The following is a 27222-nucleotide window of genomic DNA, read 5'->3' on the forward strand; positions in this document are numbered from 1 at the left end:
AGAAACTGCCAGTGTCCAAGTGCCTGTCCTAGAATCTCAAATAGCATCTTTTCTACCATATTCTGTTGGACAGTGCAGTCAGGATCTACCCAAACTCAGTCTATTCCTAACTTCAGCTATTGAGTGCAACCTAGAAAACTGCACATCCCTACAAAGTGGCCCCTCTGAAAGCAAGTGGATTCAGATCTCTATTGGGTCCTCAAAGTCCTCGACTTCTCCCTTTGCCAAAAGTTAATATTCCTCTAAGGTCTGTCCGTAGGTCTTTTCTCTTGATGTCTGCTCTCCCTCCATGATGTAACTCGTGGGCGTGTCGATTGCTGTCTAGCCTGAAGATCCCCAAACAGATCTAGCCCAGGTAGCTTTCCTGAGCATGTATAATTACCCAGTAGAAATCTTGACCTGGATGTCTCACAGACAGCTCACACTTTACATGCAACCTAAAGACAGACCCTTGGGCTTCCTTGGTGGCTCAGAGGGTAAAGAATCTGCTTGCAGTGCAGGAGACCTGAGTTTGATCCCTGGGTCGGCAAGATTCCCTGGCAAAGGAATGGCTACTCACTCTAGCATTCTTACCTGGAGAATTCCATGGACAGAGGAACTGGTGGGCTATAATCCATGAAGTCACAAAGAGTTGGACTTGACTGAGCAGCTAACACTGACTTTTCAAAGACAGACCATTTCTCAGCCTGCTCTATTTTTCTGCTTTGAGCCTTCAACCTGCAATTCTTGTACTCCTTTTCTTTGCTTTCCATATGTACTTTATCACTAAATTGTCCTGTTTCCCTCTCCTAAGTATCATTCACCTTGACTTCGTATGGATCCTTATTATCTGGTCAGGATGATGACAGATAACTGAGTTCCTTTCGTCTCATCTCCTTTCCCCTTATTCTGTTATCCACACAGCCACCAAAAATATGCTTGCAATCATAAATTTGTATAAATCATTGCCCCATCCCAGATCCTTCAATAACTCCCCATTGTCTAGAGATTAAAGCTCAAATGTATAACCTGGCTTAGTAAACACTTTCTGCCTCCCAGCTATATCCTTCCATTTCCTTCCTTATACCCTATTTTCCAGTCTCATTGCTGTTCTATGTTTTCTTACCTTTGCATTTGATTTTTTCCTGCCTGAAATCCCTCCCTTCCTCTCATTAGGCAATATCTACATGTACTCTAATTCTTTGCTTAAGGTTCTCTGAGATATTTTAGATCTTGCATGCTGAAAACATTTGGCAATATCTGGAGAAATTTTTGTCACAAGTTGGACATACTATCAGTCAGGGCCGCTGCTAAATGTCCTATAATACAAATGACAGCTCCCCAAATGAAGGATTACCTGGCCTAAAATGCCAGTAGTGCTGAGGTTGAGAAACTGTTTTAGATCAAATTTCGTTGTGTTACTATTCCTTTGTACTTATTGCCTGCATCGTCCACATTTTATTTGAAGCAAGGCTCTATCCTTAGGTTGTGTGAACTGAAGGACAAGATTTTATATTCTGACATATAGAACATTTTAGGGATTATTTATTTTAAAATGACTTGATATTTCTAAAGTTTTTTTCCTGCATACTGTATTGGCTATTGTTGAAATTATTATTAGTCCTTTACACTTCAGTGCGAATGAGTCTTGTTTGGTCTATTGAAAAGATTGACAGGTCAGGGAAAGTAACTTAAAGAGGAAATGGGAAGCACTATAATTTTCACTTGTCTTGCAAGCTTATCCTCTTCCATTCTGTAGATTTTCAGGTTCTCCCTTTTCTTCTTTATAGTCCCAAACACTTCTCAGAAAATCTCCAAGCAGCTTTCAGTTTACTAGGACTTCTAACAGTGAAGATCAAGAGAAGAGCTACTTACCTGTCTCTTGGCTTCTGGCTCCATTCCTGCTCCTCTATGCTCTCCTATGTATGTATCCTGAGAATAGGAGGCTAGAATTCTGCAAACTGCATTTCTAAAATTCCCCTGCCAAATGACTTGTAGTTACCTTCTACAAATTGGAGGCACTCATGGGAGATTAGGAGGCATGTGGAAGGTAACAATATTTTATATACTTCTGAAGTGCAGCAAAGGTAGGAGTGGTGGTCGACAAGTCTGGACTCTAAGCATCCTGTCCAAGGTGGTGGGTATTCCAGCAACAAAGTCCCTGCAGACTCTGACTCCAGTAGTAATGACTGCTGTGGACAACTTTAGGCTCCAGATTTTCTTCAAAGAAACCACGGCTGTTGCAATAACACCAGCATTGAATGTTCTGGCGGTGGCATAGAGATTATGGACTGTTTTATTTATTTGTTTTATTTTAAAATTTTTAATTTATTTTTATTTCTGGCTGTGCTGGGTCTTTGTTGCTGCATGTGGGCTTTCTCCGGTTGTGGCGAGCGTGGGCTGATCTCTAGCTGTGGTGCGTGGGCTTCTCGTTGCAGTGGCTTTCTCTTCTGCGGCCCGGGCTCTAGACGTGCAGGCTTCAGTAGCGCAGCATGCGGGCTCGGTAGTTGCTGCACACTGGCTTAACTGCTCCGCTGCATGTGGAATCTTCTTGGACCTTGGGTTGAACTTGTGTCCCCTGCATTGGCAGGAGATTCTTAACCCCTGGACCAGCAGGGAAATCCTGAGATCATGGACTTCAAATAACATTTTCCTTTTGTTCCTCGGGTCCTAGGATGGAAGCAACTCCTTGCAATTACTGGCCTCTGGTTGAGTTCACCTGTTATCTTTGCTCTCTGTCGCCTCTTTCACATGTTTGCTTCCTCCATTAAATTCCTTCTGTTTGCAGTACCTGTAGTGGTTTCTGTTTTCCTAATGAGACATGGGATGATGTAGTACTAGGGTGGCACAATCCCATTCCCGGGTTTTTCTGAGTTATGGAGGTTTAGATTAATCATTATAAAATTTTACTTCCTGGAGGTTAGGATATGAATCCTAGTAAATGGGATGCTTGAACTCTAATGCAAAGAGAAAAATGGTCTCTTACAGAGGTAGGATTTTATAACCTTTCTGATTGAGAAGGGATTCAAAGCAAGATTCTCCTACCTCACTTCCTTAAATCTTTAGAGCCTTCTGCCATTGAATGAATTGATAAGTTTGATCTAATTCTCTTTTCTCTGAAGTTAAAAGCAAGTCCTGATTTTCCCTTTTTCTTCTGAGGAAATTCATTCCTTGGATACAACCACTCTGAGTACCAACCACACAGGTACCTGCTTTGACAACTGTGCCTGTTATATTTGCATGAAACAGTTACACAGAAGCCAGAACAACCTCATTTGCTCCATCATATAGTCATGCACCAAGCAGGCATCTTTTCTGAGAAAATACTGAAAACTTTTGATGCATGCCTTCCTATCGTAATCAGAATAAAATTCAGACTACCCTCGTTTTCCCTCACCTCTGTCCTTGCTTCGGCTCTCTCCCACCCCACATCATACACGCTCACATAGTCACCATGCTTTTACCATGCAGGCAGCTTTTCTGTTGTTCAAATACTAAATGCTTGTTAGGACTTTGGGTCTTTCTTTTTCCTTCCAGAACCCTCTGCCTCTAGATCTTCTTGTGGTTAACACTTTACCATTCAATGCTTAGATTTACCATTTCTGCAAAGGTGATTTCACGAATGTACCTGTACAGAGTTACACCTCGCTCCAACTTATTCTTCATTCCATAATTCTCCTTAACATCTCATAGTTCATGTTGCTGTATCATCATGGGAAATTATGTCATTTGTTTACTCTTTTTTTCAAATTTATTTATTTTAATTGGAGGCTAATTACTTTACAATATTGTAGTGGTTTTGCCATACATTGACATGAATCAGCCATGGGGTACATGTGTTCCCCATCCTGAGACCCCTCCCACCTCCCTCCCCATCCCATCCCTCTGGGTCATCCCAGCACACCAGTTGATTATCTGCCTTTTACCTGCCTGTTTACTTGTTGATTATCTGCCTTTTACCACTAGAATGTAAACTCTGTTAGGTCAGGGAGTTTACCTGTTCTTTACAGCTTTATCTCTATGGAATGTAGTGCCTAACAGACACTTGTTGAATAGCTTAATTGACTATTCACACTGTTCTTTTTACTCTGTGCAGTAGATATTGATGGTATCTGCAGTCTCTATGGTACTGTGGTCAAAGACACGGAAGACACACAACCTCTCAGCTAATGTTCGATGTGGTAGGAACGGGTTCTGTCGATCACCACAACCCCCTTTCCAACAAAAACCAGCTGCTACTGAGCTCACAGTATGCCGGGCACTTTGTTAAGTGTCCACAGACTTTATCTCATTCAGGCCTTTCAGCGCTTCATGACATAGGTATGAATAACCCCATTTTACAGATGAGAGAACTGAAATCTAGAGGGGTCGTAACTACCCTAAATGATGCAGGTAGTTTGTGAAAAAGACCCAAACTGAAGTTGGCCTGAGTCTAAAACTGCACTTATGACTGCTTTATAAATACATGTGTTCTCAAACACCTTACTTTGCTTTTTCAGGTTATAGGTTGAATTTGATTGTCAAAGTCACCTTCTCAATTTGAATGAAGTAGATGAGGGAAAGAAAACCTTACTATTGTAAGGCAAGGAGATCTATTAGCCAAAGGAGGACGGTTCCTCCAGACTCTAGGTTCTTGCCCTTGGCTTTGTTGCTAATTCAATGCGCCATCTTTTCCTGATCCATTAGGAAAAAGAAGTGAGTAAGAGAGAGGTGAATGGGGGACATGTAAGGAGGTAGATAGTCTGGTAAAATTGAGAGTCAGTCTAAAAGTGTGCCTCTTCCCCACAAGGCGCAAGATGATTCCCTCCCCTTTTGTCTCATCGTCTGCCTTTCTACCAACTAGAGATTCATTCCTGTTTCCAACAGTTCACATGGAAGTATAGATGAGATTGGCTCTCAGCCACTTACACCTCAGGCTGTATTTCTTTAAGCTTTAGAATCCTTTGGACCTGTCTGGTGTCTGTTGATGAGAGGAAGTGGGAGATCTTATGAAGGAGGATTTGAGGGACCTGCATTGGGAGGGCAGGTGTGCTTCAGGCTACTGTGGAATTGTCACATGACTTGAGGGTGCTGGCTAGTTCAGGTTCAGAAGTGGGGGTGGTACCTGGTGCGGTAGAAAATTAGAGACACGTGAGGTAAATGGTTCCCTAGCCTCAAAGGGGAGAAAGCAATGGCGACCCACTCCAGTACTCTTGCCTGGAAAATCCCATGGACGGAGGAACCTGGTAGGCTGCAGTCCATGGGGTCGCTGAGTCAGACACGATCAAGCGACTTCAGTTTCACTTTTCACTTTCATGCACTGGAGAAGGAAATGGCAACCCACTCCAGTGTTCTTGCCTGGAGAATCCCAGGGATGGGGGAGCCTGGTGGGCTGCCATCTATGGGATTGTGCAGAGTCGGACACGGCTGAAGCGACTCAGCAGCAGCAGCCTCAAGGGACTAGAGATGACTGAACCCTGTGGGGCATGTGGTGATAGCCCTTGGCATGTTGTATGTACATTCCACAAGCAATAATAATTCCTTTTGACCCACTTCAATGACAAGACTTCTTCAATGGAGATGAAGATGGTAGAGCTGGCCTGTTATCTCCAAAATTTCCACCTAGTTATTTGACCGTCTTGGGGTTTCCCTGATCAGCCTTGTGAAGTCATTGACTGCTGGTCAGAGTTACTCCCCAAGGAGAGGAAAGAATTAGGAAAAAACAGGAGAAGCCACATGGAAGCATTAAGAGTATGGAGTGATGCTTCTCTACCATATTCTTTGACTTTGTCCGTGATTCTAGAATGAGTTTTGCATGGGGGTGGGGATGCGAGTAAATCTCCTTTCATTTTAGTAGAGAAGGAAGAGAGGAACTCCTAGCTGTCACCAACTTTTTGTAGAAAACAGATCTGCCTCACCCTCCTGGAAACTATCAACTTTAAACAAACAAACTCTAGGAGCCTGTCCGTAACAGCAGAATAAATCTGCCCTTACATTTCTCTTGAAATAACAAGGAGACGAAATACCAAGAAAAACCCTCGTGTTCGCTAACATAAATCAGCCCCATTGTTGCGCTCGGCACATATGGTGTGATAACGTTGCCCACTGCTCAGAGACCTGCTGCTGGAAGGCCAGATGTGCTCCTGTAGGAGCGAGACGCAACAGACCTGCTTTAAGATTCTGTGGTGGCCTTGCTGCTGAACCTCCTTACATTTGTTGCTTTGTGTCTCAGCGTTAGCCCTGCTGTTACCGCTGTAGTCACTCATCTTCCTTAGATTTTCCTTTCCTATCTTTCAGGAGTTGAGAGGGCTGGGTGATTTAAAACTTGGATCTAGACTGGATAGAGTTCTTTCAGTGGGCAGTGGGCTTGAGAGATAGGTAGCAGGGATTGATGGTCCCTCTAGGACAGGGAAAGCTACTTGCTGGAACATTTGCCTCCCCCCTTCCCCTAACTTTTGTTGTTTAGTCGCTAAGTTGTGTCCGACTCTTTTGCAACCCCGTGGACTGTAGCCCACTAGGCTCCTCTGTCCTTGGGATTTTGCGTGCAAGAATATTGGAGTGGTTTGCAATTTCCCCTAGCTTTATGGAGATAGAAATGGCAAACAAAATTGTATATATTTAAGGTGTGTACCATTTTTTAATTGGGGTACAGTTGCCTTACAATGTTGTTAGTTTCTGCTGTACAACATGAATCAGCTATAAGCATACATATATCTTCTCCCCCTTGAGCCTTCCTCCTAGCTCCCTCAACCCATCCCACCCCTCTATTAACAGGTCATCAGAGAGCACCGAGCTGGTCTTCCTCTGCGGTTCCCACTAGCTAGCTGTTTTACACATGGTAATGTGTATATGTCAGTGCTACCGCTCTCAATTCATCCCACCCTTTCCTTCCCCTCCTGTGTCCACAAGTCCTTTCTCTGTGTCTGTGTCTCTATTTCTGCCCTGCAAATAGGTTCATCTGCACCATTTTTCTAGATTCCATATATGCACTGATACATGGTATTTGTTTTTAAGGTGTATAACATGATAATTGGATATATTAATGCATTGTGAAATGATGACCACAATCAAGCTAACAGGTAACATCTGTCAGCTCACCTAGTTACCCTTTTTGTGATGAGAACACATCAAATCTGCTCTTTAGCACATCTGAAGTATATAACACAGTATTAACTATAGTCACCATGCTGTACCTTAGTTTCCTGGAAAAAAACTAATTACAAGGAGTTATAGACTTAGATTTGAAGTAGGATGAAAGAGGCTTTGTTTGTCCTTTCCCCCACCCAAGCTTCTATGTAAATGTAGACTTTGAAAAAAGTAAGAGGGCACAGTGTTTACTTTCCAACGTAAATTTAAAGTGCATGCATGCATGAATGAAGCAGGCTACATGCTGATAGTGTTGGTATGAGCACAAATGAGAATCAAAGAAATTATTAATAGGACCAGATGCGTAGCACATCTTTTTTCTTGAGAGCTCAAAAAACCTTGTGAACAGAAATATATTTATCTTTGGAATGACCCTTTGAAAGTGGTATCCAGTTAACATATTTCCCTCTGATTTGTTAGGGTCCACACTTCACTTTTCTTTCTAGTCACAGGAGATCCTAGTTAGGTCTGAAGAAGCCCATGATGAATGCTAGACCTCATGTAGACAAAGATTCTAATGAGAGAGAAAATAAAAAAAAAAGCATACTTATTACTGACGTAAAACTTGGTTATTATCTTTTGCATAAAGAATAATACTCTGTCAAGTTCAGTTCAGTCACTGAGTCTGAAGAAGGAATTTATAGGGTCTGGATTCTGTCTTAGGCCTGTTCATGCTGATCATGCTCAGGCACCTCTCCAATGGACTCTAAACTCTGTGTTTAGTGTCTATGGAAACGACAACAGAAGGATAAGTCTCCCTCCGGACAGGGGAACCTTGAAGATCGTATCCAGGTTACTCATTGCCTAAGAGAACACATATACTAATCACCCCTTCCTCCAGACAGGCCATAAATTTTTCTGTACCTATTGGAGTGTAACCTCGTGCTTATTGATTATTGGCTAATTGTTTAACTGTCTGAGCACATGGCACATGAGTGATGGGGTTATTGGGATTGTATTTACCCTTCCTTAGTTTATGTAAGCCTCAAGGAATTTGGGGTGGTGGGTTCAGACACGTACACATGGGGTATAAAAGATTTTCACAAATGCTGGTTGGGGTCCTTGGCTAAGAGGAGACTCTGCCTTGGGCCTGCCGGTGTAATAAACTGCACTTCACTATCTGCATTGTCCTTCTGAGTGAGTTTGTTTCCCAGAATGCGTGGCTGCAACAAGTCGTGTCCAACTCTTTGTGAATCCATGGACTGCAGCATGCCAGGCCTCCCTCTCCATCACCAACTCCCAGAGTTTACTCAAACTCATGTCTATTGTGTTGGTGATGCCATCCAACCATCTCATCCTCTGTCACCCCTTTCTCCTCCTGCCTTCAATCTTTCCCAGCATCAGGGTCTTTTCAAATGAGTCAGTTCTTCGCATCAGGTGGCCAAAGTATTGGAGTTTCAGTTTCAACGTCAGTCCTTCCAATGAATATTCAGGACTGATTTCCTTTAGGATACTCTGGTTGTATCTCCTTGGAGTCCAGGGGACTCTCAAGAGTCTTCTCCAACACCACAGTACAAAGCATCAATTCTTTGGCACTCAGCTTTCTTTATAGTCCAACTCTCACATCCATACATGACCACTGGAAAAACCATAGGCTTGACTAGACGGACCTTTGTTGGCGAAGTAATGTCTCTGCTTTTTAATATGTTGTCTCAGTTCAGTTCAGTCACTCAGTCATGTCCGACTCTTTGCGACCCCATGAATCACAGCACCAGGCCTCCCTGTCCATCACAAACTCCCAGAGTTTACTCAAACTCATGTCCATTGAGTCAGTGATGCCAACCAGCCATCTCATCCTCTGTCGTCCCCTTCTCCTCCTGCCCCCAATCCCTCCCAGCATCAAGGTCTTTTCCAATGAGTCAACTCTTCGCATGAGGTGGCCAGAGTATTGGAGTTTCAGCTTCAGCATCAGTCCTTCCAATGAACACCCAGGACTGATCTCCTTTAGGATGGACTGGTTGGATCTCCTTGCAGTCCAAGGGACTCTCAAGAGTCTTCTCCAACACCACAGTTCAAAAGCATCAATTTTTTGGCACTCAGCTTTCTTCACAGTCCAACTCTCACATCCATACATGACCACTGGAAAAACCATAGCCTTGACTAGACGGACCTTTGTTGGCAACGTAATGTCCCTGCTGTCTAGGTTGGTCATAACTTTCCTTCTGAGGAGTAAGTGTCTTTTAATTTCATGTCTGCAGTCACCATCTGCAGTGATTTTGGAGCCCCAAAAAATAAAGTCAGCCACCGTTTCCACTGTTTCCCCGTCTATTTGCCATGAAGTGATAGGACTGGATACCATGATCTTAGTTTTCTGAATGTTGAGCTTTAAGCCAACTTTTTCACTCTCCTCTTTCACTTTCATCAAGAAGCTCTTTAGTTTTTCTTTATTTTCTGCCATCAGGGTGGTGTCATCTGCATATCTGAAGTTATTGATATTTCTCCCACAATCTTGATTCCAGCTTGTGCTTCATACAGCCCGGCATTTCTCATGATGTACTCTGCATATAAGTTAAATAAGCAGGGTAACAGTATACATCCTTGACCTACTCCTTTTCCTATTTGGAGCCAGTCTGTTGTTCCATGTCCAGTTCTAACTGTTGCTTCCTGACCTGCATACAGGTTTCTCAAGAGGCAGGTCAGGTGGTCTGGTATTGCCATCTCTTTCAGAATTTTCAGAGGTGACTTGGGAGGCCGCCCATGTCCCAGATCTAAAGAGGTATGTGGCTCTTCCCATAGCAGTCTGATGTGGTGGATAAGTGACAACTGTTCTAGGGGCATCAGGTGTGGAGGGGTGGCCTTGTTCAGGGCAGAAAACTTTGTCTCTGCTTTCACAGATTGTGGGACTGAGAAGTTAGCTGAGGCTTCATCAGGGTTGCACTTGTTTCTGTTCATCATAGTCATGGTACTACTAACAGATTTTAAAAAGGAGTGAGTGACTAACCAGTTGTTTCATGAAAAGCTCCTATATTTTCCTTCTCTGTTCTCATTAGAGATGTGGTGGAGTATGATGTAAATCTCCAAAGAAAGGTCAATGTGTGGCAAACCTGGACCTCCAGAGGCAAGGGGCCAAACTGCGGATGAGGGCACATGTTCTCACCATCTTACCAGGATGGGATTGAGGTAGAGTGGAGGGGTGGATGGGGTAGCCAGAGACCCAGTCTATGACCCAGTGCAGAGTAAAACCTAAAAGAGCATGCATTGGAAAGTTAAGGAGTTCTCATAAAGGATTCTAGATGGAGAGAGTGTGGAACTTAACATAGATAAGTCTTTCTGTAATCTGGGGATATTACTGTTTGTTGATCCATGATGGTAAAGCTTATGTCACTTCTTACAATCAAGGAGATTGTCCGTAAGTCACAAGGGTTCAAGTATTTCTGACTTTTCATTAGAGTGAGCCGTATAGGTTGCTGGTGACAATGACCATTTTGTTTCTGCCTGGAGAAGGGAAAGCCAGGAACTCCTTTTCTGAGTTTTCAGGCTTGCTGCACTCAGATGGTTCCAGAAGCCAGGATTTAATGTAAGTTGCTAAGGCAGATGGCGTAAGACCTGATTTAAAGTCACATGCCTGTTACTCAGTCCCAGTGATGGTGGCTTTTTGGGAATGTGAACCCAGTGTTACTTGATCTTAGAAATTTTTTCGACAGCAGCTGGAGTTCCAGGCTTTTATGATGGCAGACAATTCAGATTATACATAAATTATGTACACATACCTTAAGTTATTTTGAGGGCACATTGCTGGCCCATCCTAGAATAGCCCCTTTCCCTGTTAATTACTCACATTAAAGAATCTCCTGAATGTTTTGATGATTGAAAGTAAGCTGAGAAAAAAAAAAAAAAGCTGAGTTTGTACACTCACAGAACCTCCCAAAGGTTTGTCTGTTCCTCATATTCATTGTGATAGAATCCAAGTGATAGAAGCTTGAGGTTAAAAAGGAGGGTGTGGCATCCGGTCTAGCTAATCACACCAAAGTACCATGTGGGAACATGGGATCTGAGTGAGATTCACCAGGTCTGCTGATTGTATGGACTTTCCACTGAGTAGCACAGTATTCGGTGCTTCTTGGAGTTGTGTGGTGGGAAAGCTGCATAGCCATCCACGATGGTGTTGTATCATAGCATCTCCCTATGGAAGTTCACTCAGCTGGTGTTGATGTTTTATCATGGACACCTTTTCTAATTCTCATACCCCACGCCCCCATACTTCCCTTTCTCTTGAAGTTCTCACCTTCCTTCTCTTCCTAAGCTGTGGCTTTCCCCGGGTTCCTCCATACTTTGACCTACAAAGTCGGGTGTAAATTACAGCGGTACTCTTCCTCCCACCTATTTTCACATTTGGGGAGGGGTGAAATGTAGAATCCCAAGAATGGTAGAGGGGAGAAAAGAAGTCAAAATGGCTTTTATAAAACTGAGTGGTGGCTTAAAATTTTTTCCCTCTCCTTTGGTTTCTGTGGAGACTTGAAAGAAAATCTGAGGTATTTCTGCTGGAAGATTTAATACTCTGCCATTGAGTCAACATATGAGGCTTATCTCCCACATCTGCATAATTTGTCTTTGTGATTTCAGGTTGTGTTACAAAGTCACTTGGGCATTGTATATCAGTCAGAATCCTGAAGAAATCAAATGTAATACCCTAATTGGATAGTCTGTAGTGAGTTTGATCAAGTTTTATGTGTGGAACAGAATCATAGGCAGTTGTGTCATATGCTGGGGCTGTAGACAGTGGGTTGTTTTGGGGTTCTGTTGGCACTACCCACAGTGGAGGTTTCAGCTGCTATAGTCTGGAGATGGGGCAAGCTGTATGGAAGTGGCTAATGACAGGAGATAGCCTGTGGTGGTCCTACAGAAGGAAGTCAGAGGGATAAGTATTCCAACCTCATTCTCTTGTCTACAGTGTTCCCTCCATTGGCCAAACCCACCTGGAAGCTTGTCAATAAAGATCACAGGGTAGAGAATAGGTCTGGAGAGGCAAACACAGCACATTTAAAATATCAAGGACTTACAGAGAGAGTACTGAGATACCAGTTTGACGAGGATTCAGGTGAGTGTAATCCTTTGTTCTGGGGCTTCCCTGATGGATCAGCAGTAAAGAACCCACCTGCCAATGCAGGAGACATGAGTTCGATACCTGGATTGGGAGGATCCCCTGGAGAAGGGAATGACAATCCACTCGAGTATTCTTGCTAGGAAATCCTATGGACAGAGGAGCCTGGCAGGCTACAGTCCAGGGAGTCAAAAAAAGACTTGGACATGACTTAGAGATTAAACAACAACAACAGTTCTTAGTTCTAGTTTGAACATACGAATATAAAAATGCTATATCTCAACAGAAGCATTTGAATAAACACTATTCATGGAATGAAATATATTACAGAGGATTAACTGCATGGTTGTTTATAAAATTCAACAAATATTTATTGAATCCTTACCATGTCCCTGGTTTTGTGGTCATCTTATCTATGAACCATATTGGTATCACTGTAATAGAGGGCAGGGTTAAAAGATATTTATGTGAGGTTCAACGGGCACTACCTTTCCTTAGTAATCTTGTTTGGATAAGAGATTGTCCATCTGCCCTTAATGTATTATGTAGAGTGATTCTTCTGTGTCAACCAACCTCTGTACTGTTACTATTCTATAGGAGAATGGTTTCCAGGAGCACATAAAGTAATCTTTTTAACAGTTCAATTATTAATGTGCAAGTTTTAATTTATGGAACAAACATTAAAATTGCATTTACAGTTACCTCCTTGTAAAATGGGAATTAAATGAAGCAGTGCATATACCTGACCTTTGTAAGCTCGTAATGAAGGTGAACTGATTTGAAATAAAAGAGAAGCTGCCAATCTTCCTACCCTGAAAATTCAATGTTTTCATGTTTCCGTTTCTCTTTTTTTAAAGATTTTTTTTGATATGGACCATTTTTAGAGTCTTTATTGAATTTGTTATAATATTGGTTTTATGTTTTGGGTTTTTGCCTGTGAAGCATGTGGGATCTTAGCTCCCTGACCAGGGATTGAACCTGCACCTCCTGCATTGGAAGGTGAAGGCTTAACCACCAGACCACCAAGGAAATCCCTCCTTGTTGTTTCTTAAAACTTATTCTTGTGCCTAAATAATTTGTGCATACTACGAGACTTTTATTAGCGAATGAAAGAAGCCCAAAGTTCAGGTGGGATTAGGAGTGATGTTCTCAGGATGTTGTTTCCATTTCTTTGTCTAGAGGTGTGCTCTTCTTCAAAAGACTCCATCCTCAGGCTGACTTTCTTCAGGGGCTATAAAAAGTCCCTCCTACTTCAGGATCCACACCTACATACTGGATGCCTTAGTCAGCTTGAGCTGCCAGACCCAAATACCACAACCACAGGAAATTATTTCTCACCATCCGAGAGACTGCAAGTCCAAGATCAAGGTGCCAGCAGGCCCAGTTATCTGAAGTCTCTCTCCCTGGGTACAGATTCCTGCCTTCTCTCCGTCCTCACTTGGTCTTTTCATACTGCCTGTGGGTAGAGAGAGAGAGAGGAAGCAAGCTCTTTGGTGTCTGTTCTTATAAGGACACTGATCCCATCATGAGCATTCCACCCTCACGACCTCATACCTCCTGAAGGCCATATCCTCAAATACAATCAAATGTTGGGGGTCAGGATTTCAGTATATGAATTTGAGGGTGGCGCATGTAATTCAGTCCTCAGCACTGAATTTTCCAGACAGATCTCCCCAGACTGTTGAATGAAAGCTGTGTCTTCACTTTGATTGGACTAGAAGAAACCAGTCGCTGCAGCTGGTGTGTGTGTGTTAGTCAGTTGTGTCTGACTCTTTGCGACCCTTTGGACTGTAGCCTGCCAGGCTCCTCTGTCCAAGGAGTTCTGCAGGCAAGAATACTGGAGTGGGTAGTTGGTCCCTTCTCTGGGGGATCTTCCCGACTCAGCAACTAAACCTTGGTCTCCCATGTTGCAGGTAGATTCCTTACCATCTGAGCTGCCAGGGAATGCCGCAAACTGATGAGCTTTTTTTTTGCCCACAGCTGATAGAATCACTGTAGCTTAGGGTGAGGAGGATGAGATGAATTGGACCTGCTCGTGTTCGGCGTGGGGAGGTTCTGCCCAAGCAGCATGGCTGCCACACAAGGGAAGGGAGACGTCAGCATCGTACACTAGTTTTAACTCATCTGTTCCTCTGTTGTTGGAGAGTCAGCTTGTTTTCAGTGATTCCTGTTCTATAGCATGACTAAATTGAATCTCAGAATTTCGCATGAAAGCACATTCATGTTAGGTTCTCAGAATTTTTGTCTGACATGCCCAGCTGTGGTTGCTGCTTAATGGACAAAAGCTAGTACTAGTGAAACCAAGTTTTCCAGAAAATCAATATGACTACAACAGTGGAGCCCTGGCCTTCCATCTAGTCTTGCCATAATGAAATTCATTCTCGGCATGATTTTTGAGCTGCGTTTTGCAGGTCACATTGTTCTACAGAATGTGTTAGAGGGTTATTGTCAAAGCTTAAGGCTGTAACCTTTTGTTCCCTCCTAGAAGCTAAGGATGTTTAAAAATGAATTATTTATGTGTTCTTAAATGATGAATTAGGTCGTTGGGGTTGGGTTTGCCACAATTAAGACTGATGTTTGCTTATATTGAGGAAACTGGATTGTAATCCCTAAGTTTGACTTTTTGTCATCCCATTTTCAATATTTCATTATTATACATAGTTATCTAAACAACACAGTGAAACTAAGCCTCTGCTATGTGATCAGTATCATGCTAGATACTTTGGGGAATAAAAATGATGTGTGAAGGCTACTGTCTAAGTGGGGGATAGGACTAATCACGTGGAAATGTTGACAAAAACAACCCCATTCTCAGTGTATGGTAAAAGAAGTTTGGAACAATAGAAATTTAAAAAAGATCCCATTGAGTTGAACTTGCAGGGGAGCTTCATGGTGGAGGTGATACTTGAACTGGGCTTTGAAGAATAGATAAGGATCTGGTGGGAAAAAGAATTGGGAAAGGGCATTTACCAAAGGATGAGAATAAGTGCTGGCATGCTGTGTGTTGAGATCCCAGAGAAGTCAAACTAGAGCGGCAATTGGGTGTGGGGGAGGGTTGGGGCAATGACACCAAGGGTAGTGTTCTTTCCTGTATGTCCTAATACTGGATTTCCTCTTACTCTGAAACACCATTTTTTTTGGTGGGGGGGTGGTGGTGGGAGGGGGTTTCAGTTGCTTAATAAAGGCAACAATATGTGAAACATGAAGTTTGGAATCATTTTAGAGCCCTGTGCTCAGTGGACATGGCCTTATGAGTAGGTCTCATGTGTGACAACCTACTTTCAGTTTTTGTTTATTCCTTGGATATTTTTAAAAAGAGTTGATAGGCACATCTCAATGAAGAATGTAAATACACCTCCTTTCTTATAGTGGAAGGTGGGGGGATCTCTGTCCTTTACTGATATTTAACCCAGAGTCTAACTGAAAAAAAAACAAAACATGAAGACTACAGGGCAGAAAAGGATGGAAATTGAAACCAGAAACTAAATGTAGGAGGGGAAGGCAGGTGCATTTTGACAAGTTAAGAAATTTAAACAGTTCCACAGATTCTAAAGCAAACCTATAGTTATGGGTTGAGTTAAAATTAGCATCTTCATTGTCAGTATTTAGGTGGAGTTAAACTTTGGGAATATTAAGACATGGTGTATTTATGTTGATTCTTCCAATTGGCTTTCCTAAAAGTGTAATAAAATCTTATATGCATAAATGTGCATATAAATAAGTAGATGTTTTCCAACATTGTTAAAAATGAATTTTAATTTACTGAAGAATCATCTTTCATGTTTATTGCTTGAAGTTTTTAATTTAGATTTTTTTTTTTTTTTTTACTAACTTATGGAGATGTCTATTTATAATCACATCTTGAAGTTTCTTAAAAGTGGCAGTGTATGTGTCTGCATCTAAGGCATACCACAATTACTCTGGTTCAGTAATACTGCTTTGGGTTCTTTGATTTACTGTCCAGTGGAATGCCAAGTCTGATTATATTCTAAACAAATGAATGGTTAATAGAATTTATCTTCCTAAAATTTTTCTTGGGTTTATATGAAGACTGGCATCTGAGTTGTTATTGGAAGTAAAGTGTTTTTTGAGGAAAAATGGCTCAGTGTTCCACCTGAGAGGAAAACAGGTCACTGTTCTCAGCATTTAAAATAGGTGAAACTTCTCTATACTCATCTTGATTGTGATATGCTCTATTTATACATATGTAATTCAGTTGACTGTTTATATTTGTGATTTTTGCATGCATGCTAAGTCACCTCAGCTGTGTCCGACTCTTTGTAATGCTATTGACTGCCAAACCTCGCTGTCCATGGGATTCTCCAGGCAAGAATACTGGAGTGGGTTGCCATTTCCTTCTCCTGGGGATTTTCCCCACCCAGGGATCAAACCTGGGTCTCCTACATCTCCTGCATTGGCAGGCAGGTTCTTTACCACTAGCACCACCTGGGGCTGTTAACCCATGACAATTCTGATGTACTTACATTGCCAAATGTTATTTTGGAGTTGATGCCTTAGGTCTTTTTCTAAGGTAGTGTCTTTTCTTTTAATCCTCAAATTCCATTCTCAATTCTAGCCATTAAGGCTCTCTTGTTCCCTCGTCCATTTCTTTGGACTCAGTTCACTATTAGGAACTCACCTTTGGCTCCTTTAGCAATGTGGTGGTTACGAATGTACGTTTTGGAGTCTCACCCAGTTTTGTCACTTGGTTGCTGTGTAATCTTCAGTCAGTTACTAAACTTTTCTGTTTTTCCATCAGTGAAGTGGAATCATAACAGAATCCATCTTATCAGTTTGCTTTGAAGAGTGAGATAATGCATGTGATGTGCCCAGCACTGTGTCTGATCCAATAGTGGGATGTGTATTAGCCAAGTGCTAGTTGTATTATTGTAAAAATAAACATAGGATTTAAGTATCTTTAAAATATACTTTTATTTTCATTTACCTAACATTGGCTCTGAGTCTGGGAGACACTTCCAAGGGTTGGCTCAGTGGTAAATGCTCCTTCGATCTCGTGGCCCCTCCATGTCAACACATAATTCCATGATTGATAACATAGGTCAAGGGTCTCACTGTCTGTCAAGTGCTTTGACCCGTTAATGACACATATCACTGTCCCTTAGGACCAGTTGACCAGAACTAGTCACAGGACCCAAAAGTAAAAGAAACAGAGGTATAGTCTTCCCACATACTCAGGAGAGGGTGAACCCCACTCTGGATGGAGCCGTAGATAAAAAAATATCATAGTACGCGGTGCAGCTATATACCAGGGAAATGTCCTCTGGAAAGTCAGCTGATGTTTAAGCCACAGAGTTTGAAGTTTTACATTAGGCTTTAAAAAGATCTTATGTTTCTCATTAGTCCTCAGAATTTAGGATTTCGAATGGCCTGGCTAGTCTAAAATGATGGTCCAAATTCAGAATTAAGCTGATGTTTCATAGAAAATACATGAAGGGTAAAACAGGATGATTTGTAGTGGTTTTCAGAGGTTTGGTGCTGGTAATGAGGGTACGGGTGTGACAGTTATTTATCTAAGTCCCACATGATGTGGTTCACTAAGGACATGAGTCTGCTATTTTGATCTTTCTCTTAGTATTATTTTCCCAGAGCAGGGTTCGGCACCACCATTGATAGAAAGGTTGGGAAGACAACCCAGTCCATCTCTGGGCCTGTGAGCTGAGAGAAGTTCCTGCTCTCCAACAGTTGGATCAACCCTCCATCACATTGGCACTGACAGTTCAAAAAGGAGGTATGAAATAGCCCGTGGACGTGGAGTCAGTCAGGCTTACTGTCCAACAGGATCAGCCCCCACAGTTCGCCACGCACCACTGACTAATGGACACTTCTAGGAGAACCTCATTCACCGTGTGTCACTAATCATCCTGTTCATCAGGGATGGATTCACTAGACTGCTTTTGGGAGGAAAAGAGAGGGACTGGCATTTCTTTGGAATGTTGAGCTCCAAGTGGAGAAGTCCCTTTGTCGGTGCTGATTTTCTTTGGAGCAAGGGTGTCAAGAGTGTGAATATTCCTCCTTATCAACTTGGAGAAATGCATCACTGAATATGCAGAATTGAGACAGAATTGCTATAGAAACCAAGATCCTTTAATTTTATTATCAACTCCTGTAATATCTTAACTGGAAGAACTTGGGCACGTCCTTTAATTTTGCTGCACCTATTTCTTTCATTAAAAAAAGGATCAATGCTAGATTATCTATTAGGAAGGTTAATGGGAAAAGCAAATGAGATAAGAAACAAATAGCCCTTTAAAAAGCATGAAGGTGATAGGATGGATATTTTTCTCTTCACAAAGCAAAACATTTTATTATAAAACTTTCGGAAGATACGAGTAGAAGATAAATAAAAATTTAACATGAAAATCTTAAAAAAGCCAAACAAAATGCTGCCACATAGAGATAATGGCTGTTAATGAATGGATGTGTGTCTTTCCCAGAGTTTTATAACCTACTCTTTCTATATAAAGCACATTTTAAACTTCTTTTTGTTTTGTTGCATGTTTTAAATGGATGGGTGGTTTTCCACTGAAATGAAGATAAATTGTAAAACCAATGCCCAATTTATAGATAGTTAGATTATCTTCAGTTTGCCTGGTGGCTCAGGTGATAAATAATCTGCCTGCAATGTGAAAGAGCCAAGTTTGATCCCTGGGTCAGGAAGATCCCCTAGAGAAGGGAATGGCTGCCCACTCCAATATTTTTGCCTGGAGAATTCCATGGACAGAGGAGCCTATCAGGCTATAGTCCATGGGATCGCAGAGCCGGGCACAGCTGAGCAACTAACGCTTTAACACTTTTGGTTTGCCCGGCTTTAATGGCTGTTTAGAACTTCCATCAGGTCCATTGTCTATCAAGTATGAAGTCAAGGTAGGATTTCCCTTCTCCCTCTGTGCCCTAAATCAGCCCTGCTTGGTCTAAACTAACCCAAGGTGGCCTCATGACCATCGCCATAGTGACTGGTTCAGGAGCATGCAAGGAACCTAAGTTAATTTCCTTGGAACGAAGCTTGGTACTATGTTCTATGTGTTCATGCCTGGAAAAGAGGAGGGAAAAAACCTCTCTCTCCCATAACAGTTGCATGTTGATCAGTTGTGTTCCACTCCTTGCAACCCCATAGACTGTGGCCCACCAGGCTCCTCTGTCCATGAAATTTTCCAGGCAAGAATACTGGAGTAGATTTCCATTTCCTTTTCCAGGGGATCTTCCCAACCCAGGATAGAACTTGAGTCTCTTGCATTTCTTGCATTGGCAGGAGTATTCTTTACCACTGTGCCACCTTAGGAACCCCCCCCCGTTTTTTTTTTTAAATAAGGCATATGTAAGGCAAGTTAAGTTTGTGCTTCGAGGAAGGCAGAGTTGGGAGAACTGGCAGAAAATGAAGCAGAGGCTACATAGAATCATGGTGTAAACTTAGACTACTTCTGAACCTTTCAGTAGGTGAACCTGCAGACTCCCTGTGTTACTGAGCCTAGTTTGAGTTGAGGTTCCTGTTACTTGAAACCAAAAGCATCCTCGGTGACACACCCATTTTATTTTATTTTTTTCCCATTTGTTTTTATTAGTTGGAGGCTAATTACTTTACAATATTGTAGTGGGTTTTGTCATACATTGACATGAATCAGCCATGGTTTTACATGTATTCCCCATCCCAATCCCGCCTCCCACCTCCCTCTCCACCCAGTTCCTCTGGGTCATCCCAGTGCACCAGCCCCGAGCACTTGTCTCATGCATCCAACCTGCGCTGGTAATCTGTTTCACCCTTGATAATATACGTGTTTCAATGCTGTTCTCTCGAAACATCCCACCCTCACCTTCTCCCACAGAGTCCAAAATTCTGTTCTGTACATCTGTGTCTCTTTTTCTGTTTTGCATATAGGGTTATCGTTACCATCTTTCTAAATTCCATATATATGCGTTAGTATACTGTATTGGTCTTTATCTTTCTGGCTTACTTCACTCTGTATAATGGGCTCCAGTTTCATCCATCTCATTAGAACTGATTCAAATGAATTCTTTTTAATGGCTGAGTAGTATTCCATGGTGTATATGTACCACAGCTTCTTTATCCATTCGTCTACTGATGGGCATCTAGGCTGCTTCCATGTCCTGGCTATTATAAACAGTGCTGCAATGAACACTGGGGTACACGTGTCTCTTTCAGATCTGGTTTCCTCAGTGTGCATACCCGGAAGTGGTATTGTTGGGTCATATGGCAGTTCTATTTCCAGTTTTTAAAGAAATCTCCACACTGTTCTCCATAGTGGCTGTATTAGTTTGCATTTCCACCAGCAGTGTAAGAGGGTTCCCTTTTCTCCACACCCTCTCCAGCATTTATTGCTAGTAGACTTTTGGATAGCAGCCATCCTGACTGGCGTGTAATGGTACCTCATTGTGGTTTTGATTTGCATTTCTCTGATAATGAGTGATGTTGAGCATCTTTTCATGTGTTTGTTAGCCATCTGTATGTCTTCTTTGGAGAAATGTCTGTTTAGTTCTTTGGCCCATTTTTTGATTGGGTCATTTATCTTTCTGGAATTGAGCTGCAGGTGTTGCTTGTATATTTTTGAGATTAATCCTTTGTCTGTTGCTTCATTTGCTGTTATTTTCTCCCAATCTGAGGGTTGTCTTTTCACCTTGCTTATAGTTTCCTTTGTTGTGCAAAAGCTTTTAAGTTTCATTAGGGCCCATTTGTTTATTTTTGCTTTTATTTCCAATATTCTGGGAGATGGGTCATAGAGGATCCTGCTGTGATTTATGTCAGAGAGTGTTTTGCCTATGTTCTCCTCTAGGAGTTTTATAGTTTCTGGTCTTACATTTAGATCTTTAATCCGTTTTGAATATATTTTTGTGTATGGTGTTAGAAAGTGTTCTAGTTTCATTGTTTTACAAGTGGTTGACCAGTTTTCCCAGCACCACTTGTTAAACAGGTTGTCTTTTTTCCATTGTATATTCTTGCCTCCTTTGTCGAAGATAAGGGACACACCCATTTTAAATAGCATGGTGGCAGACATACTCAGTTAAATCTTTGTGCACATCCATGGATTTTCCCTTCTCCTATATTTTAGTAGAATTGTGAAATTAGGGTGTGTGTGCTTGGTCAGATCCCCTTGAATTCTTTTTCACAGTTGTTATGTTCCCCTGGTTTTGATGCGTTTTCATTGTCACTGTAGTTACCTGGGACTCTTTTTAGGAAAACTTCTCTTGGGCTACTGTAATTTGTCCAAACACTCAGAGAGACTGAAGTGCTTGGAGACTGCCTGTGGTGCCTGGAAATCACTCTGGTGCAGCCCTTAACGGATGATGGGGGAGTAGGAGAGCCCAGTCCCTTGGCCTCACCTCGGAGGTACGACTTGCCTTCGAAGTGCTGAGACTGGCCCACGGGACCCAGGCGAAGCTGCCCTCTGTGGGACCTGCTCTACCTGCATCTTTGTGTGGCTTCCTCCCGTCTCCACCCTGCTCCCCCACTCTACTTACCAGTCTCTGTGGGAGCATGTATATAATGAACTGTGTATGCACAAATCCTCATCTTCGAATCTGCTTCTCGGGAATGTAATCTAAGCCAGTTGGTGAACAATGCTCAGATTTTTGACTGAACAGCTTTTAATGAAAATGATTAAGAGTTTGCACAACTACTGATCAGATGGGATGTTGTGATGATCTGGCCAGTGACACTGGACTTAGGCACCTTGGGAGTTAAGTGGAAAAAAAAGGAAAACGTTTCCCGTCTTCTGAGAGTGGTTTGCCGAATTCACATAGGTGTGATTTTGAAACTGGCTTTGGGGTCGCTGAATGAATGTGTCAGCTCTTACTTCCTTTGGGAAGCTGAATATTATCCTGTCTCACAGAGCTCAATATTGTGGTCTTTTTTTGCTGAAGTCCACATCCCCTTCATTTACTATCAGCCTATTTTCCTTAGTTATAGTCTGTTGCACCACCCTAAAAACTCCTTATACTTGAACCTAACAATTCTCATTTGATAAAGACAGGGTGCTTTTGCATTGCAAAGTGCATAAGTCACCCTGCAGGGGAGAATGATGGAGAGGACAGTGGCATATAAACCCTGCGGGGGGACTCTGCACTGGGGGGCATCTCCCACCGGCCGTGTTCTTGGGTTGTCTTTGAGTCCCTTTTTACACTTCACAAATATCTTCTATCTGTCCTTCCAATATCTCTCTTTTCCTATTGAATTTCCATTGTGACTATTTTGGTCCAAGTTCATACCATTTACTGTGAACTGAATTGTTTGAAATTAATGGTGTCATCTTGGAGCCTCCCTCCACCCACCCCACCCCCATTCATATGTTAAAGCCCTCACTTCCAAAGTGTCTATATTAGGAAACAGATCTTTAAGGAGGTAATTAAGGTTAAATAAAGTCATAATGGTGAGGCCGTAAGCAGACAGGACTGGTGTCCTTATAAGAAGAGGAAAACCATGTAAGGACGCAGTGAGAAGACAGCTGTCTGCAAGCCAGGAAGAGAGGCCTCAGGAGAAACCAACTCTACTGGCACCTCGAGTTTAGACTGCAGAATTCCAGAGTTGCTGTAAAGTAAATTTCTATTGTTTAAGCATCCAGCCTGTCATATTCTATTGTGGCAGCCCAGGCAGACTAACGTGCCATTTTCTGTTGCAGTTTTCCCCCAGGAGGAGAGTGTGTGTAAGAGTAGACAAGAATCTCGGTCCCCAGGTCATTCCGGTTCAGTTAAACTCTTAAAGAAGCGCTTACATCTTTCCTCACAGTGGAATCCTTTTGCTTTGGACAATGTTTTGGAGTGAGTGCCACAGGGGGGCGCTTAGATGCTTTAGCCAGCTGTGAGATCTCTCTTCTCCACCCCTCACACCTGCCCTCTGGCATGCTCTTTCTCTACTTCCCAGTCCAAACCCTGTGTTCCAGGTCCGTCCACTATGCGTAGTCCCCACTCCTTCCTTGCCCAGTTGTAATTTTCCCCAGCTTCCACGCTAACTGTCCAGATCCCATCTGTTCTTTAGGGTCATCTTCAGCCTTACATCTTTGAGGCCTGTCCTCAACTTTCCAGCCAGTCCCTACATGGCTCTGGTGGTTCTTTTCCTTCGCAGAAATAGAACATGAGAAGGAGGTGACTGAAGGTTCTGGCGCCTGGGATGTCAGGTGGATGAGACTCTTCCTCGCAGGCCAAGTGTTGGGTTGTTAGCAACACCTTCAAGGCCTGAACTGAGAGCAGAGGGGCAGAAAGCGACTTGACTTTTGTGTACATGTGTGTTTAGAGGCATAAAGGTAAGTCTGTGTTCTTGGAGGAAAGGCCCATTCATTTAGAGAAAAAAGAGCCTGCTCCAGATTCCCCATCTGGAACTAGAAAGTTTGTCCTTAATGGGGCACATATATGCTGCACACTATATGTTAAGACTGACATGCAGAGAGCGTGCTGGCCTTTGTATAAGCATGTGATATGTCAAAGACAGCTAGACGTGGAAGACACCGAGAAATCAAGTGTAGGATGTCAGTCACTTAACACATTAATATATATATTTTAACCTATTCACATTTCATCAAAAACGATGCTTTGATGTACTGCTAAGGTCTTTTCAGCAAAGCTCATGGAATTTGATATATGAGGATCCACACTAGGTATCCATTTCATTGGTGTAAATAATTCTAGATAGTTCTGGTGGGAGGGACGATTCCTGAAGGTGTGATACTTTGACTTCATGTACTGGCATTGGGTCTTGCTTGTGTGTGTGTGACCTACTTTAGCCTTCATGTAGCAATGATAGCTAAGATAATGTAGAGTTGTGAGGCTATTTAAATATTACCATGCTTGGTAGATATGTACATAATACAAAAGCCCTTAACTTTGTTCTATCTATTGCTTAATTTCCACAGTGGTGTACACACCATGTTTCATACTTCAGGAAACAGCGATTGATGTAGTCCAGTGTGTCTTCTCATTTGAAGATGAGAATTGAGAGGTCTGGAGACCCTTCATTTTTCAGGTCATTTGAGCATTGAAGGGCATGATGCTGGGGTTCCTGACTTCTAGGGAACCTAATTTTTCTTTTAAATTATACTGCCACTTTATGTTAGTAGTACATAAAGCAAGTATCAGTGACTTTCACCTACACCCTTCTCCTAAGGTGAAATAGAGATGTGTGATAGGCTCTACTCTCAAAAACTCTGAAAGCAGTGAGAGTCTAGGAAAAAAGTCATGTGAAGTCTGTCTGGACTAGAAGGGAGCCCGTGGTCATCTAGCTCAATGCTAGGCTCCCCTGGATGGTCCAAGATGGGTCTTGGAGACCTCTTTGCAGGTCAAGAAGTCAAAGTATAACAAGGAATCAGGCAGGTTTGGGGAGCCCCTCATTTCAAACAAGACTGTATTCATTCTATGTCTTCATGTTATTTTCATGTAAGATAGCACTGAAAATTTTAACGCTAATGCTAGAAATGTGCTATGCTTGTCCATTTTCATCTTGTAAATAACGACCTGATGGCTTAAAGAGGTTTTTCTTTTTTAGTTAATAACAGAGAACTTTCCTCATTCAGCATTCCTGTATCTTAAAAAAAAGCAACAGAGGCAAGTGGGTCCATGAACATGGGTTTTGCGGAATTGTATAACATGGTATTCCCTATAGATTCAGAGAGAAAGAAGATTCTGGGCAGAGTGAATAGCAAGGGTGGAAGGCTGTGGGGCGGGAGCTGCTTGGAACAGCCAGGGACAGCTGGGACAAGTATGTCTGGGAGGACATGAGGGGAGGGGAGGAACTGGGTGTGTGTGTGTGAAGCAGAGAGGGAAAGGTGCAGAAGGGGAGGGAGAATACTTTTCTTTGATTGGGAACCAGATGGAAGCCTCTGAAGGATTTTGAGCTTAGCAGTGACACCCGCTCTGACTTGGGACTTACCAGGATCACCATTGTCTGCCGTATGGACAGTGGATTGGATGAGAAGGGACAAAGCAGAAAAGTCATTTGGGGGAGCGTGCAGAGACGCCGGGGGAGCAGGGCTGGTGGGAACCGAGGGGAGAGGTGTTCTGTCTCCTGCAGGGTGAGGGATAGGGTTTAGTCTGAGTGGGGCCCCCTCACCTGCCTTCTGCAGCACTCTGCCCTCCTCACCTCCTGTAAGAGGAGGTTCTGCTAGCTCAGTTGCGTCTGACTCTTTGAGACCCTGTGGACTGTAGCCCTCCAGGCTCTCTGTCCATGTGATTTTCCAGGCAAGAATACTGGAGTGGGTTGCCATTTCTTACTCCAGGGGATCTTCCTGACCCAGGGATTGAACCTCTGTCTCTTGCACCTCCTTCATTGGCAAGCAGTTTCTTTACCCCTGTGCCAGTGCATCCTTGAGTCTCTCCCTGAGTGTCGAGGTGCATCCTTGAGTCTCTCCCAGAGTGTTGAGGTCCTCAGAGCAGTCCTGATTCACAGCCCCCTAGCTTGAACCAGCTCCGTGGACACTCCTGTCCTGAGCGTGAACCTCCCTCAGAGTGAGTCGTCATTCACCAGGGAGAAATGGATATTTCATAGCTTTGGACTCTTAACTCCTTTAAAGCTGCAGGACAAATGACTTCGCTGTACATGTTTCATGCAGGGAGGAATCGGTAATCTCAGAAAAAGGAAGAAACGTCCTTAAAACTCCAAACCAGAGGATTGCGGAGAAGTTTGCTTTCTTCTCTCTTGGGTGTGTGTGTGTGTTTGTGAATCCTGGAAGGAGAAGGCAGGCATAGACTTGGGTTCTGGTTGGCCCCCAAGGACCATTCTTCCAGGGCAAGTTTTTCTTGGCATCACTTGATTTCCTGAATTGGGAGAATGAATGCCCAGTGTAGAAAAGGAGGAAGAAATGTGTGTTAGTGAGCATTAAATATGGTCATCTGATTACTTGTCAAATAGGTATTTGAGAAAGCAGAGATTCTGAAGACATTCGTCTTCTCAAAGAGAGGAAATTGCCTCTGTCTAGGCCAGGACCTCTTACCTTGCCACTGGTGACATTTTGTATCTTTGTTGTGGGGTTGCCCTTGGCATTGGGAGATGTTCCTACAGTATCCCTGGGCTCTACCCAGTAGATACCAGTAGCACTTCCCCAGTTGTGATAAGCAGAAATGTCTCCTGAAATTTTCAGTTGTCCCTCAGGGGTGGAGGTGGGGGTGGATGGCTGCAGTTTCCCCAGTTGAGAGCCCCTGACCCAGGCTTAGCTGGTACATCAGTGAAGTCAGGATTGTGTATTTCGTGTCCTCTCTGGCCAATAATATCGATGGAGTTAAAACTAATAGTGGCTTCTACTTGGTTGCTGGGATAGCAAAGCATGCACTGTTCTGCCCTGAGAGAACAATTTTCCTGTGTTTTAACTAATAAGGCCCTTGTGATGGTTGGATTCTGGGCACCCCAACTAATAAGCGTGCCTGTAAGGCAAAGAAACCAAGAACAACATCCTGATGGCCAGTGAGGGGGCATGCTGTCTTTCCCCTCTCTATCCTGGATCCATGCAATAATTAGCCAAAGTAAAATGAATATTAGCTCATGCTTAATTGCCTTTACAGTGTACTTGCCAGCACTGACCCAGTAGTGCTAAACCAATTATTTTTTGAACTTTATGGCTTTAAATAATCCTTTGCTCTAAAATTCCCTGTACCCCTCAGCTACTTAACCACAGGCCCCTCTGCCCTAAATCCTTTTCTTATACTTTGTAGCTTTTTAAGCAAGGCCCCTCTTTAAGAAGACATAATCCCTTCTCTGTAGAAAACATGAAAGACCTTGAACAAATCAAGATTTCTCCATGGAGAATTCAGCTAATCCTGCGCTTAGCTCCTAACAAGGAAATCCATCTCTCCACCAAGCACGCCATTACCCGGACTAATGCCTGACTTGAATAACAAGTAAATTATTGTGCTTTTAATTGTACCCTGCTCGCTCACAAAGCACATCTGAGAGAGCAATGTGCCCGGCTTCTCCAGGAGAAACAGGTCATGCCTCTAATCCTCCTTTTCTGTCGCCTTCCCTCCCCCTTCCCTATCCTTTCTCTTCCCAGCAGAGCAGGGGGTGGGGGGCGCGGGGGAAGAGACAGCTAAATTATGTTTAAAATGGAAGAGTCTAAAAGAAGAAA

The sequence above is a fragment of the Muntiacus reevesi genome, chromosome 17 (genome assembly GCF_963930625.1).
Source record: "Muntiacus reevesi chromosome 17, mMunRee1.1, whole genome shotgun sequence".
NCBI lineage: Eukaryota > Metazoa > Chordata > Mammalia > Artiodactyla > Cervidae > Muntiacus > Muntiacus reevesi.